General features: G+C 43.1%; 1 protein-coding gene and 2 long non-coding RNA genes across 3 annotated transcripts in view; all 3 read left to right on the top strand.

Moving 5' to 3' along the window:
* The window catches only part of LOC134287784 (YEATS domain-containing protein 4-like), a 131888-nt gene that overhangs the window by 65429 nt on the left and 52740 nt on the right, over positions 1 to 13719 (top strand). The gene's annotated exons all lie outside the window — the stretch shown is intronic.
* LOC134285940 (uncharacterized) lies at positions 1860 to 3421 on the top strand. Its single transcript, XR_009996821.1, has 3 exons — positions 1860 to 1874; positions 1950 to 2026; positions 2095 to 3421. It is a non-coding gene; the product is annotated as an uncharacterized LOC134285940 (long non-coding RNA).
* Positions 10613 to 12167, top strand: LOC134285939 (uncharacterized). Its single transcript, XR_009996820.1, has 3 exons — positions 10613 to 10627; positions 10703 to 10779; positions 10848 to 12167. It is a non-coding gene; the product is annotated as an uncharacterized LOC134285939 (long non-coding RNA).

Below are 13719 nucleotides of genomic sequence, written 5' to 3'. Positions count from 1 at the left end.
GTTGCTTCAGTTCTGTTGCATAATTGTTTAACCAACATATTCCATACGTTTATGAAGCCCAAGAGCAAGACTGCTGTTAGGTTTTGTGTTTGTTATCGAAAAACACAATTAGAGCTCGTCTATAACATGGGTTGTTTGAAAATCCACTTATAGTACATTTATATTACATCTTTGGAAATTTTAATTTCCAAAGATGCTTTCTGTGTTACTTGGGTAGTAAGGTAGGCGTTATTTTTCACTTTTTCCTTGGAACAATGCAACGATCCCTTATCGCAATTGCCCCAAACACTCGTCACTTTTCGTTTTTTCCGTAGGGTTTATGTCTTAAATATATGAAAAACACGCCACTAAAAGTTCTAAGGCCTCCAAACTCCAGGCTTGTCCGTACTGAGAGCATAAAAATTCTGCTCTTTGGATTTACGGTGGAAGTATTTAATGAGCAATAGGGTGATTTTATATTAGAATAACTCAATCATCGCCGACAACTTGATTGGAATTGCAGAATACACGGACAGAAATGTCTTCTGATTCATATAACCTTTTCCATAGTTATCTCAAGCTTCGATGATATTCTTGGGATAATTACTTCAAATGGTTGACTCACAATGATTTGATGTCATCATCAAGCATATGTTTCGTTTAATTCAACATCATTGAACATCAACCATCAAATGCTTAAACTATGCATTTATGTCATTACTTTAACTCTTTGCTGACCGAGACGCCTGACGTCTGTCTACTCAGTCATTGTTAATCATGGCGGCGGCGCTATTCAAAGTGACGGAGACGAAATTGTCGTCTTGTCATGATTTTATATAATAAATCGTTTGTCCGCTATTGCGTGAATTGTTTCTACCTGTGGAATGAATCAATCTTCATGGAATTCACCACTTCAGCTTCAGGTAAGTTAGCCGCCTGTAATATAGTGTATGAATTCACAAACTTGTTTTCCATGTTTTCCAGGTGCAGCTTGTAACCGTGGAACCACCCGATTTGGGCAAGGGAACCCAGCCTCCGCTGTGCTAATGATGATCAATTCAAATCTGAACAAACTGGAGTTCAAATATAGATTCCTCCTGGACGGTTTTCCTTTGACGTTTGAAGCAAGGCAATAAACTGGACGAGCTGCTGAAGAAACACAAGAACATTGGCAGTGTCTGCACAGTGGGACTGAATAATCAGCGGCGATCAAATTTTGGGTTGCAGGTTCATTTTTGTTGCGCGTTTGAGTTTGTAATCATTTGAATCACAAATAAACTATACTAAATGTTAACTATTTTTTGCTAATTAATCGTTCCTGTTGTAACAGTACCATGAATTGATTGAAATAAAAGTTGTACAGACCACCAGAGATAAATAAATTGCTATTGAATTACCCCTTGAAATCAGTATTTGATTCGAGATTTGAATTTGAGTAACTGAGTAGCGTAGAACTCACTGAGCTCCCTTGCCACACACCGCAGACCACAAACTAAATGAGTTCCTGAGAGATCTCTGGCGCCAAATTAGAAACCTTTAGCCAAGCAACCATGTGATGATCTACGGGCATCGACCTGTCCAAGTTCTTTTCAAGTATCGTTGACCCGACCTGCCTTTGAATATCTTCGGGTGGGCAATGAATTGGAAGCTCGGATCAACTTTGGGGAAAGGGGATACTTTCTCCCGACAATTCAGGATTTTGGTGTGCGTGAAGGCGAATTTTAGTTCTTCGCGAAATTAACTTCGTTAATTTCACGTAATATCCGGGGACGAATATTTTTAGAACTCGCGCTTTATCTGAGGACCTTGAGACTTTACTCGATCACTTCGTTCAGGTCCGCGGAAGAGTCGAGAACGGTCCGAGCAGTAATTCGCGCCGAGGTGTGTTCAAGAAGGTGAACTTAGTAAAGTGTGAAAGTGCTTCAAGATTTGCTAATTTAGATTATCCTATTTAATTTCCCTCTACATAGTTAGTTTAGCTAGGCAGATAGTGCATAGTGCGATTTTGGCGGTTTTCTGGTGCGAGCGTAGACTTGCGGATAAAGCGGTAAGGCATATGTGCATAGTAGTATCACGTGCGGTGTTCAATACCCGGCATTGGTGTCTTTTTGTTAGATTTGTGGCAAGTTGCGGAAGCCCGGCACACCACCACCCCCCGTTTTAAGAACGACCGTTTTCGTCCCGCCCTCCTGCTACGAAGACGTGTACCCGGCGGTACACGTGGCCGGAGAGGGCAGCGTACGTTATTCCCGCGCCCTAGGCAGGGCAGTAGCAACGGGTCCGGCTTTGAGCCGGCCATCGTCAATTTTGAAAGTGTCCCGAGTGGAAACCAGCGTCCAAAAAGTTTTTTCGTTCGGATTCGATCCGGCGACGACCAGCGTGGCAAGCACGACCGAGTCCACTACACCACCGGCGGTGACGATCGTCGGTGCGACGGCCGTACCCCGTCGAGAAGACCACAGATCCCCGTGGGAGGCGCCGTTTGAGAACGGCCACACCAGCGTAGTCGAGTAGGTGATTCCCACCAGGAGTCAACGGGAGAGCGCGTGTTGCACGCGCGCAGAATTGCACCGTAGCCGCAAATGCCCCCACGTAGATAGACAGCGTCCAAACCGTAAGTAGCATGCATGCTTTCTTTTTCCCATGCGCATGGTGAGATCCTGCCCCTAGCCTTAGCCAATCTAGCTAGCGTGGCCGCTGCAAATTAGCCTCTACCGTTAGCCATACGCGTAAGCGCCCGGCAGTAGGCTGCAGCATAAAGTTTGAGTTGCCCCTTGGCGAATGAATACCGCACCGCACTTTGCCTGAGAACCGCACGAATGAACTGTTAGCTAGGGAGTGAGAGGGAAATGAATTAGAATAGGCCTAGAATAAGTATCTGAATTCGATGTCGATAGAGTAGAAGTTTAAATATAGATGCGTTGTTGAATTGGTTACAATAAATGGGTTTTGAATTACACTGCAACGCAAATGTTTTTGTACACGATACTGGGAGAAGTCTAAAGAGGTAGATTTAGAGGTATTTTCGCACTTTCGGTCGGTTTTGGTTCTTTTTAAGTAATTTTGCTGGGGTGGTTGGCCCTGTTAACCAACCAAGGATATTCTCTTTTCTTTTGTGGCTGGATTGAATGTTTTTTGAAGTAAAGTCTTCCAGTGATGATACCCACCGCGAAACCCATTTTTGTCACCGGCTAATTTCAACTTGTCGCACACTAATTTATAGTTTTTTTTCCACGACTTCCCAGTCGTAAGCACCTTGTTCCCCTTGATCAGCCAACTCGTTTCCCGCCCAATCATTTTTGGGAAAACTTTTACCCTCCCCTAAAAGGGTCTCACAGGTCGGGCAACCTTAAAAACGGTAAATGGTCTCCGTAAGGAGTGGCGCTTAAGCCATTTAACTATCATCCGGGAAACTCGTAAGGCTGTCGGGTTACATTTGGCGCCCAACAGAATTGGCAAAAACTGATACTCTTTTGTGGTCATACTGTATATAAATATATAAATATATAAAAACTTGTTATTTTTTTGGTGAGCAAATTGATTTGAATTGTTGAAGTGAAGAATTTTTTTAGTTTCATAATAATTTAGTATAATTTTGTTTTTTCCCTCATTTTCATTTTTTTCTTTTTTTTATTCTCATTGCTTAGTATATTTTTTCATATTATTTTGTTTTTCAAATTGTTGAATTTGTTTAAATTTGCTTTGAACATACGGTACATCAATCCTTACTGGATAAAGGTAGATTTTGGTATAAAAATTAGTTGAATAAATAATTAAAATGGATAAATTACCCTATGCTGAACATTTAAACCAAGAGGAGGTCGATTACGAACTCCTCATTCGAGGTGAATTAGGAGAAGAAATTGGTGAAGTTGATCTTGCAAGTAAGCAAAGGCATTTAAGGACCTTGTTCAAGTCCGATTCAAAAAACATGAAAAATTATCCGTCGCCGTATAATATTATGGAAGAATATGATTACATAGACGGTAGATTAACGGATCTAGTGAAAGCTCTTAAACGAGGGTTTGAGCAGCGATATGTTTCACGTTTGCTACATTATTACTATCGTGCTAAAAGATGCCTTTCAGAAAATCCGGAAGAGAATAAATTAAAAAGGGATTTGATTCGTCGTATAGGGGAGTGCATGAAAGAGTATAAGGTAGGACCACCAGCATCTCCAACTGTGCAACAAATAAATAGCATGTTGAACGAAGCGGATAGGGTTGACTTAGCACAAGCTCTTCCAACTGAGACAGTTAAATCTCCTTTTGGTCGAGTAGCAGAAAAGAAACAAACTACAAGTACGCCTGAGGGTACGCCCAAGTATACAGGAACAACACCAAAGATTCAAGGTGGAGAATTTGGGAATGCTGCTCTTAGCAAATCAGCAGAGGTTGGAAATGCGGATGAGGATCGAAAGGTAATGCAGCAGAAAATAGACCACTTAGAGCGTATGCTTGAAAGCGTAACTAAGCTGTTGTTAGAGCGGGAGTCACATGAAGTCCATCAGGAAAGGAACCAGAAAAATGAACGTTCGGTAGGGAAATTGCACAACTCTGGGTTGTTCACACGACCCAAGTCAGGCTCTAGCGACGAGGAAGATAACCTTAGACATCTGAAGAGCAACAGACATTACGCCGTAGCTCGCGATCAACAACAAGGAACAAGGAACTCGGGACGATTCCAGGACCATTACGAGTCAGAGGACGGACGGGAATCGCGGGTGAGTGAAGGAAGTAGGAGAAGTGTAGGAAGGCGGATAAATCGGGTGGAACGTAGACGGGAAGATGGGATCAGGGATCACATTAATCGCGTTGAGAAATGGAAGTTGAGATTTTCAGGTGACTCAAGGTCAGTCACAGTCGAAAATTTTTTATACAAGCTGAAGAAAATTGCGGAACGAGAGGGTGTTTCAGATCAACAACTGTTGAGGGATATCCATCTTCTCCTGGAAGGTCCGGCGTCCGATTGGTTTTTTACCTTCGTGGACGAACTGAATGATTGGGAAACTTTTGAGAGGTTAATTAAGTATCGCTTCGGGAACCCGAACCAGGACCAGGGCATCAGGCAGAAGATACACGATCGGAAGCAGTTACGTGGCGAATCTTTCATCGCGTTTGTAACCGAAATTGAAAAACTAAATCGGATGCTATCAAAACCGTTGTCTAACATAAGGAAGTTCGAAGTCATCTGATCGAAACGATCAAACTATTTGAATTCACAGCACCTGGAAAACTAGGACGAACAGACCTCATTCAACATGAGATCATTCTCAAAGAGGACGCTAAGCCTAGAAACCAACCGGTATACAAATGCTCACCTTTCATTCAGAAAGAAATCGACGATGAGATTGAGCGTTTTAAACAACTGGATGCGATTGAAGAATGTTTTAGTGAATGGACCAACCCTCTTGTACCGGTGCGAAAGTCCAACGGTAAGATTAGAGTCTGTCTAGACTCGCGGCGCATCAATGCCATGACTGTAAAAGATGCATATCCCATGCAAAATATGCAAGATATTTTTCACAGGCTAGGCCATGCAAAATACTATTCAATCATCGACTTAAAAGATGCGTATTTTCAAATACCATTAAAAGAGGAATGCAGAAACTACACCGCATTCCGCACATCAAAAGGCCTGTTTCGATTTAAGGTATGCCCGTTCGGGCTCACAAACGCGCCATTTACGATGTGCCGTTTGATGAACAAAGTCATTGGATTCGATCTGCAGCCTTTTGTATTTGTTTATCTCGATGACATCGTTATCGCCACTGAAAGTCTAGACGAACACCTCCGGTTACTTGGCATCGTCGCAGAACGTCTCAGGAAAGCTCAGCTGACAATTTCCTTAGAAAAATCACGTTTTTGCAGAAAAAAAGTTATGTACCTAGGTTATCTTTTGACGGAAAGGGGGGTTTCCATTGACCGTTCGAGAATCCAGCCCATTCTGGATTACGCCCGGCCAAAATCTGTTAAGGACATTAGAAGACTAATGGGTCTAGCTGGTTTCTACCAGAGATTCATTCAAGAATACAGCAGAATCACAGCGCCGATAACGGACTTGTTGAAAAAGGAGAAGAAGAAGTTTAAGTGGACCGAGGAGGCAGAGGTCGCTTTTACGGAACTCAAGTCAGTGCTAACCTCAGCGCCAATTTTGGCGAACCCCGACTTCACCAAACCTTTCGTCATTGAATCCGATGCTTCAGAAAACGCGGTGGGAGCTGCCTTAGTTCAGAACCAAGAAGGCGAAACTAGGGTAGTCGGATATTTTAGCAAAAAACTTAGCTCTACTCAGAGAAAGTACTCCGCAGTGGAGAAAGAATGCTTAGGCGTTCTGTTAGCGATCGATAATTTCCGTCATTACGTGGAAGGGACGAGATTTAAGGTAGTCACGGACGCAAGAAGCTTACTGTGGCTATTTAAGATAGGAGCAGAATCGGGGAACTCGAAGCTGTTGCGCTGGGCCCTCCGTATTCAATCATACGATATCGAGCTAGAATATCGTAAAGGCAAAAATAATATAACGGCAGACTGCCTGTCAAGATCGATCGAGTCGTTAATGGTTGTTCAACCGGACCCAAATTACGAAGAACTTGCGGCAAACATCCAGGCCGATCCCGTACGTCACGGCGAATATCGGGTGATAGATGGACAGATTTTTAAATACGTTAAGACCTCCAGTCGTCAGAAGGATCCACGATTCTTATGGAAACGTCTACCGACAGAAGCGGAGAGGGTCCCTATCGTTCGACAGGAGCATGAAAAAGCCCACTTTGGGTTCGAGAAAACAGTTGCGGCGGTCAAAGAGCGATTCATTTGGCCAAGGATGAATCAACAAATTAGGAAAATTTGCAGAGAATGTTTAACTTGCCAAACGAGCAAGTCAGGGAACAAAAATGTGACCCCTCCAATGGGTTCCCAAAAACCAGTGGAATATCCCTGGCAATTTGTCACACTGGACTTTATAGGGCCACTACCGGTATCGGGAAAGAAGCGAAGCACTTGCTTATTGGTAGCGACGGACGTTTTTAGTAAGTTTGTACTTGTCCAGCCATTTCGGGAAGCGAAAGCGGAGCCACTTATCGAATTCGTTGAGAATATGATCTTCAGGTTATTTGGAGTCCCTGAGATCATACTCACAGACAACGGTACACAATTTGTATCGAAAGCGTTCAAAGCCCTACTGCAGGAATACAACGTAAACCACTGGTTGACTCCTGCCTATCACCCGCAGGTAAACAACACAGAGCGGGTGAATAGGGTCATCACCACAGCTATCAGAGCGACCCTGAAGAAGGAACATAAACATTGGGCTGATGACATCCAGGCGATTGCGAATGTAATCCGCACAGCGGTACACGACTCTACAAAATATAGTCCCTATTTTGTCGTATTTGGCCGAAATCAAGTTTCGGATGGAAGGGAATACGCCCAAATGCGGGACTTCACCAAAGCTGACCAAAAGGATGAGACAGAGATAGCTGCGTCAAGGAAAAAACTGTTTGAGGAAGTTAAAGCGAACCTTGCGGCAGCCTATCGAAGGCACGAAAGAAGCTACAATCTGCGTTCAAATGCTAGTTGCCCACGTTACGTTGCTGGAGAGAGGGTTCTCAAGAAAACGTTTGATTTGTCAGATAAGGGGAAAGGTTTCTGTAAGAAACTCGCCCCTAAATTTGAACCTTGTGTGATACGGAAAGTCCTGGGCACCCACACTTATGAACTTGAAGATAATGCAGGAAAACGGATTGGGGTATTTTATGCCGACCAGCTTAAAAAGCTGAATGTATCGTCTCATCCAAACTAAAAATATTGACCTTAAGCTATGTGCCTCTTCAAGAGCAACAATGATTACGATGAGTACGAAATCCAAACAAAACACCTACGGGGCAAATTTTCTTCGAAAAGAAGTCGAAACCGATCAAGTAAAATGGTAGGGTAAAGTTGTTGGCATTGATCATCAGCTTGTGATGACACCCGTCAACAACAGTATACTCCATGAAGGCAAGAAAGAGCCGGGGCGATGACCTGTCCTAAGTAGTGGATCACCACGACGGCATAAAGCGAGCACCGGTGATGATTTCTTTAATCTTAGTAGTGGAGGTTTAAAAGGGAAGAACAAGCGATAAACAACAACCTGACCAAGAGTACTTGAGAGGAAACTCCGAAATCGACAAAAATTTTCAAAATTTAACAAGCTATGTACAATCTCAATCGAGTGACAATGAGGACAAGTCCCCTAAAAAGACCAACTACGGGTAGACACAATTTTCGTCCAAATCGGACATGAAACGAAGCGTTTCACTGTAAATATTCCCTTGTAAATATCCCTTTGTAAATAGTTAGATTAGTTAGTTAGTATAAGTCCTACGCTTCGCCCTGAATTATAGCTAGATTAGTACTTAGATTAGGTTAGTTAATATGAATGAATTCACTCACGATTTTCCTTGGATTTCCTTAGTTTTAGTCCATTTTTTTCGAAGTAATTCTTCAGTTCCTTCATTATGGCATCTCATCCTTCGATTGTGGGTTTTTTGGTACCTAAAAGTCGAATGGTGGCATTAGTAATTTTCTTTTAAAAGTAAATTTTGATAATTAGAACAATAATTTACCTTTTCCATTAGTAGTATTTCCTCTTCCAGTTGAACTCGATCCAATTTTTTGAATTTTATTTAGTTTCTGCATTATCCTCAGTTTGTTTTACAGCTCCCATCCTTGTACTTCAATAGCAGCTCTACTTTATCGGCCGCCAATCTTTGTGTTGGGTCTGGTCGCCTTCCTCAATCATCCGTCCAATCCGAATCCTCATTTTTTGTTCGCATTTTTCCTCCCGTACAATCCGAGTCGTCCGCTTCCCGGAAACCGGAACCGCTTCTCCCGTATCCAGCTCCAATCCATTTTTCGGCAGGTTCTTTCCGTTCACAACACCTCAAGTTGGTGGCTGCGCCGCCCCCGCGAGCGGCAGCTGCGAACATAAACAACAAACACCAAAAATTACTCTTTCAACTTAACACACACGATAAACGATAAATTATCACTTCCCGTCGGATACTGGCACAGCACAATAACACATTTTCACCCGTTTTCACAGTTTTTCCAACCGTTTTCACCCGAATTTCACTACTTTTTCCGAAATATTTCCGTAACCGGGACGATTTTATTCCGCGACGAACTGTCAAACTTTGTTTTGGTTCTCGCGAAGGGTGCACGACGTTGGCATGAGTGAGTGACTAGGTATGAATGAAATGAATGCATGGATGAATGTTTCGCGTATACGAGGGGTGCTTGAATGGAAAATTTTTGTGTTCCATGTTTAAAGAATAATTTCGTTATCGGTGTTAGACACTGATGGTCAGAAATGTTCTAGCGTTTACGTTTTTGAGTTTCAATGATATGGATGATAGTTTCCGGATAGATTTCTGGGTAATTGTCCGTAAATTGAAACAGACCCCACTGTTAAGGTAAAGTCTATTGTATCCGCAATTCTTGGGGAAAGCCTGAGGTTGGATGCAGATATTCTTTGCCAGGTTATTTTTTCACTACGGTGATAGTTACCGAGAATTCTCACCCGTTGCTTGGTTGATATACCGAGGTTGGGGAAGATTTCTTTTTAAGTTTATGTCTGTTTGTCGTGATTTTTTTTTTTTTAATTTTTCGCTATATTTTGATGATTTTCTTTTCTTGATTTGTTTGAGTAAGAATGTGCTGCCAACGATCTGACCGATAGTTTCCGTTTGTTTATTTGCTTGATCAAGACCAACATTTCCAAACCAGTATTTTTTTTGTATATAGATTTTCCTGTAAATAGTTTGTAAAGTTTTTTTTAAGTAATTGTATTTTATTTTCTCTTGAATTTCTGCTGGAGACCGGAGTTGAAAAACGCTGATGGTCAGTAGCAGACGCAGTCAACGGATTGCGCTCTGAAAATAGAGGAAGAGTCTTTCGAGACGATGAAACCATATGACCCCAGAAGTTAAAAGAGATTGTAAAATCAAATGAATGACCTTCGAAAATTTGATTGAGTATCGAAAATCTATTTTCGTTATCAATCAAATTTTCGAAAATTTAGTAAGGAATGATGTAACAGTACCATGAATTGATTGAAATAAAAGTTGTACAGACCACCAGAGATAAATAAATTGCTATTGAATTACCCCTTGAAATCAGTATTTGATTCGAGATTTGAATTTGAGTAACTGAGTAGCGTAGAACTCACTGAGCTCCCTTGCCACACACCGCAGACCACAAACTAAATGAGTTCCTGAGAGATCTCTGGCGCCAAATTAGAAACCTTTAGCCAAGCAACCATGTGATGATCTACGGGCATCGACCTGTCCAAGTTCTTTTCAAGTATCGTTGACCCGACCTGCCTTTGAATATCTTCGGGTGGGCAATGAATTGGAAGCTCGGATCAACTTTGGGGAAAGGGGATACTTTCTCCCGACAATTCAGGATTTTGGTGTGCGTGAAGGCGAATTTTAGTTCTTCGCGAAATTAACTTCGTTAATTTCACGTAATATCCGGGGACGAATATTTTTAGAACTCGCGCTTTATCTGAGGACCTTGAGACTTTACTCGATCACTTCGTTCAGGTCCGCGGAAGAGTCGAGAACGGTCCGAGCAGTAATTCGCGCCGAGGTGTGTTCAAGAAGGTGAACTTAGTAAAGTGTGAAAGTGCTTCAAGATTTGCTAATTTAGATTATCCTATTTAATTTCCCTCTACATAGTTAGTTTAGCTAGGCAGATAGTGCATAGTGCGATTTTGGCGGTTTTCTGGTGCGAGCGTAGACTTGCGGATAAAGCGGTAAGGCATATGTGCATAGTAGTATCACGTGCGGTGTTCAATACCCGGCATTGGTGTCTTTTTGTTAGATTTGTGGCAAGTTGCGGAAGCCCGGCACACCACCACCCCCCGTTTTAAGAACGACCGTTTTCGTCCCGCCCTCCTGCTACGAAGACGTGTACCCGGCGGTACACGTGGCCGGAGAGGGCAGCGTACGTTATTCCCGCGCCCTAGGCAGGGCAGTAGCAACGGGTCCGGCTTTGAGCCGGCCATCGTCAATTTTGAAAGTGTCCCGAGTGGAAACCAGCGTCCAAAAAGTTTTTTCGTTCGGATTCGATCCGGCGACGACCAGCGTGGCAAGCACGACCGAGTCCACTACACCACCGGCGGTGACGATCGTCGGTGCGACGGCCGTACCCCGTCGAGAAGACCACAGATCCCCGTGGGAGGCGCCGTTTGAGAACGGCCACACCAGCGTAGTCGAGTAGGTGATTCCCACCAGGAGTCAACGGGAGAGCGCGTGTTGCACGCGCGCAGAATTGCACCGTAGCCGCAAATGCCCCCACGTAGATAGACAGCGTCCAAACCGTAAGTAGCATGCATGCTTTCTTTTTCCCATGCGCATGGTGAGATCCTGCCCCTAGCCTTAGCCAATCTAGCTAGCGTGGCCGCTGCAAATTAGCCTCTACCGTTAGCCATACGCGTAAGCGCCCGGCAGTAGGCTGCAGCATAAAGTTTGAGTTGCCCCTTGGCGAATGAATACCGCACCGCACTTTGCCTGAGAACCGCACGAATGAACTGTTAGCTAGGGAGTGAGAGGGAAATGAATTAGAATAGGCCTAGAATAAGTATCTGAATTCGATGTCGATAGAGTAGAAGTTTAAATATAGATGCGTTGTTGAATTGGTTACAATAAATGGGTTTTGAATTACACTGCAACGCAAATGTTTTTGTACACGATACTGGGAGAAGTCTAAAGAGGTAGATTTAGAGGTATTTTCGCACTTTCGGTCGGTTTTGGTTCTTTTTAAGTAATTTTGCTGGGGTGGTTGGCCCTGTTAACCAACCAAGGATATTCTCTTTTCTTTTGTGGCTGGATTGAATGTTTTTTGAAGTAAAGTCTTCCAGTGATGATACCCACCGCGAAACCCATTTTTGTCACCGGCTAATTTCAACTTGTCGCACACTAATTTATAGTTTTTTTTCCACGACTTCCCAGTCGTAAGCACCTTGTTCCCCTTGATCAGCCAACTCGTTTCCCGCCCAATCATTTTTGGGAAAACTTTTACCCTCCCCTAAAAGGGTCTCACAGGTCGGGCAACCTTAAAAACGGTAAATGGTCTCCGTAAGGAGTGGCGCTTAAGCCATTTAACTATCATCCGGGAAACTCGTAAGGCTGTCGGGTTACACTGTAATGGTCGTATTTATTGCAATATGTTGAAACAAGAACACATTGCACTAAATACGGACCGGGCCATTATAAAAATGATCACGCTAAAATTAAAACTTTTTATTCTAGAAATGCAAAATAACCTCAAACGATTTTTTGTGTATGCTTACAACAATCATTCGATTTAGTTAGGTTAAGCCCTAAGTTTAGGGTTAAGAGCGGTTAAGTTAATCATAAACATGCTTGAATATACCATGCGAATAAGCTGTCAAACCATCAACAATAAATATGATTGATGTATGCATAATATGATTGAGTCAACCATATAACTTGCTCCAATCAATTCATCGATTTTGTTCATTTCATGCTTCTGTTATGCTTCGCCCTATGATATTATGCGTAATACAATCTCAAAAAGGGATTATATAAAAGTCAGTGCACAAATATGCTTGTTCGCGACCGTAATATGCTCGGTATAACTTTACTTTTTTCTTCGTGTAGAGGACTACCGGTCTAATCAGCGTTTTGTAGATAGTTAACTTAAGCTGAATTTCTCTGTTGGTGTCGTTGTCGGCGGTCACCAGTGAACTCGAGCAAACGAATTCTTCAACCGCCTCGATTTCATCACCGTCGATAGAAATTCGGGGTGGCGGGTGCGGTGATTCCTCCCTGAAGCCCTTTGCCATAATGTACTTTGTCTTAGACACATTAATGACTAATCCGATTCTCCGGGCTTCATTCTTTAGCCGGATGTACGTTTCCGCCATCGTCTCGAATTTGCGAGCTATAATATCAATATCATCAACGAAACCAAGCGGACTTCGTGGAAATCGTTTCACTCGTGTTTATTCTTGCTCTCGTTATTACACCCTCCAAAGCAAAACAGCTAGCAAAGACGACTAAATACCTAGTCGTTGAAGTATGATGTCTTCCACCTAGTAGGGCTTGGCCTTGGCTTAGCCGCCTGTTCCTCTAACCGCTGCCTGCTGTTGTTGTAGTTGACACTATAACGAACAGGCAGGTGATCGCTGTGAGTGTAGCCATCGTCTACTCTCCAGTTCGAACTACTTGTTAGGACAGGACTACAAAAAAATAACGTCAATAATCGACTGCGCACCGTTCAGAATAAAAGTACTCTTGGAACCGACATTAGCCAGCTCGACATCTAGTATGGCCAGTGTCTCTGGTAGGCTCTGACCCGGCTGATTCGTAGAACGGCTTTCCCATTCCTTGGCCCAGATATTGAAGTCACCCGCTATTACCATCGGCCTTCGCCCTGTCAAATGATCGTCAGTTCAGCACAGGGAATGAAATTATCGATCACGATCGCGATAGTAGAAAACTCTCCCACACGCATTATCGGCGAAAAAAGACGAGCGATAAATTCAGACCCGGGTTTCTCCCGAGAATGTATTTTCGCTCGTTCCGCAGCGCCGAAAATCGATTATCATCAGCAATGAAAAGTTGACCGGTTTGCTTTCTGCTCTTTGTTCGCCTTTCCGTAGTCCCGTCGTCACCGGCTGTAGCTTTTATGTATAAAATTTCTATCCCCTCTCGAGCAGCTTGTGTGG

The sequence above is a fragment of the Aedes albopictus genome, chromosome 2, assembly GCF_035046485.1.
Source record: "Aedes albopictus strain Foshan chromosome 2, AalbF5, whole genome shotgun sequence".
Lineage (NCBI taxonomy): Eukaryota > Metazoa > Arthropoda > Insecta > Diptera > Culicidae > Aedes > Aedes albopictus.
Note: the sequence above shows the minus strand (reverse complement) of the source record. Positions and strands in the feature narration are given on the sequence as shown.